The sequence below is a fragment of the Nannospalax galili genome, unplaced genomic scaffold (genome assembly GCF_000622305.1).
Source record: "Nannospalax galili isolate Female #2095 unplaced genomic scaffold, S.galili_v1.0 C49243301, whole genome shotgun sequence".
Taxonomy (NCBI): domain Eukaryota; kingdom Metazoa; phylum Chordata; class Mammalia; order Rodentia; family Spalacidae; genus Nannospalax; species Nannospalax galili.
In genome coordinates this window covers 1-1,716 of record NW_008478374.1, presented here as the reverse complement: position 1 = coordinate 1,716, position 1,716 = coordinate 1, and the positions used below count along the sequence as shown (strand labels likewise).

Here is a 1,716-nt window from a genome sequence, read left to right as displayed (position 1 = left end):
CACACACATACACATACAAATTGTGTGTACTGCAGGTTTGCCTGTGTACATGCATAGAAGTCAGTGGAGGGTATCTGTGTACTCCTATTACTTTCTGTTTTATTCCTTTTAAGGCAGGATTTCTCACTGAACTTGGTCCTTGTGTTCTTTTGGCTAGGCTAGCAGGGAGCAAGCCTGTGTTCCTTCTGTCTCTGCTCCCCTCAGCACTGGGTTTACAGGCCTAAGGGGGCCAGGCCTAGCTTGTTACATAGGTGCTGGGATCTTAAGACATCTTATACTAAGTGTTCACATTCCTTATTCCTCTTCTGAGAAATCTTTCTGGATAAGGTCCAGTTCTTATATGTAATATACAATGAGTAACACAATACCAAGCACTCAAAAAAATTTCATAAATGAATATATAACTGCATAGATGAGACCCAAGGCCCCAAATCCATTTCTATACACAACAGGAAAGAAAGGTAAAATATATTTTTTTTACAGTTATATTTACTGAGTATCTGCTATATATCAGGCAAAAGGAAGAGTTACTTTTTACCCTTTGACCAATGCCTGAGTCTTTATTTAAAGAAGTCCGTCCCGCTGACTTAGCCTACATGCATTCTTTGGTTAATCTTAACGCACATTCTTCTCAAGTGTTTTTTCATATTTTGCATAATGGTGCACACCATGTAATATTCCAGATGTTGTCTGGAATAACAGAGGAACTGCCATTGCTTTCATCCCAGTTTGACAGAGGAGTAACCAGTGGAGAATGACTCTTCCTTTTGGTGGCAGTGGAACAGTATGATACCTAAAGATGAAAAAGAGTCAGCCATGTCTTCTGGATCGATATTCCATCAAAAGCTACTGATTTGGGGCTGGAGAAATGGCTCAGCAGTTAGGAGCACTGGCTGCTTCTGCAGAGGATTTGGGTTCAGTTCCTAGCACCCACGTGATGGCTAACAACTGTCTGCAACTTCATTTCCAGGGGATCCAACACCCTCTTCTGAGCCCCTTGGCACTGCATGACACAGGGGCGGTTACACACATGCAGGTAATACACTCATACACATAAATAAAAATAAAATATTTTTTAAAAAGCTACTGATTTCTCTTAAACTAATGATTTCTAGTATATGTTTATGAAGTAAATAACAAAAAAGTTAAATGTTAGCAGACTACTTTGTTTTGATTAGATTGTGATATTAATACCCAAAGAAAAAGAAAAGCTGCAGATAGGGAAGAGGTCTAAATGTGATTAAGAGGTATTGTATGAAATGCACAAAAATTCAATAAAAGTATACATTAAAATGGACTCCTTAGGACACACACACATACATGTATATACACATATGCAACAAATAATGAAGAGGTCAAAAGTTTGAGAGGGAGTGGGAAGCACATGGGTGGATTGGAGGAGAGGGAGGGGAGAAAATGATATAAATACTGTACTCCTGTATGAAATTCTCAAAAAAAAAAAAGAAGAGCTTATTAACTTACAAAAAGAAGCACTAAAAGGAAGAGAAACGGCAGTAGAAATAGCTCAGTCAAGTGGTGGCCATGTAAACATGAGCTAAGTTGATCCCTAGGACTCAGGTGTAGCAGGAGGCCTCCAAAGACGGCGCGGACTCAGAGCTCTCAGATTCAGCTCTTGGTCTGCAAATAGGCCGCCAAAAGGAGACGTACCCTGCTCGCGAGCCCAGTGACTGCTGACAGACTGCGTGGCGCGGACCA

The 1,716-nt window shown here is 40.4% G+C and overlaps 1 long non-coding RNA gene across 1 annotated transcript; it reads right to left on the bottom strand.

Moving 5' to 3' along the window:
• Nucleotides 1-471: 471 nt before the first annotated feature.
• LOC115069140 lies at nt 472-1,624 on the bottom strand. The gene is made up of 2 exons (XR_003848435.1): nt 1,483-1,624; nt 472-793 (listed from the first exon to the last, which is right to left on the bottom strand). It is a non-coding gene; the product is annotated as an uncharacterized LOC115069140 (long non-coding RNA).
• Between the last annotated feature and the right edge of the window lie 92 nt (nt 1,625-1,716).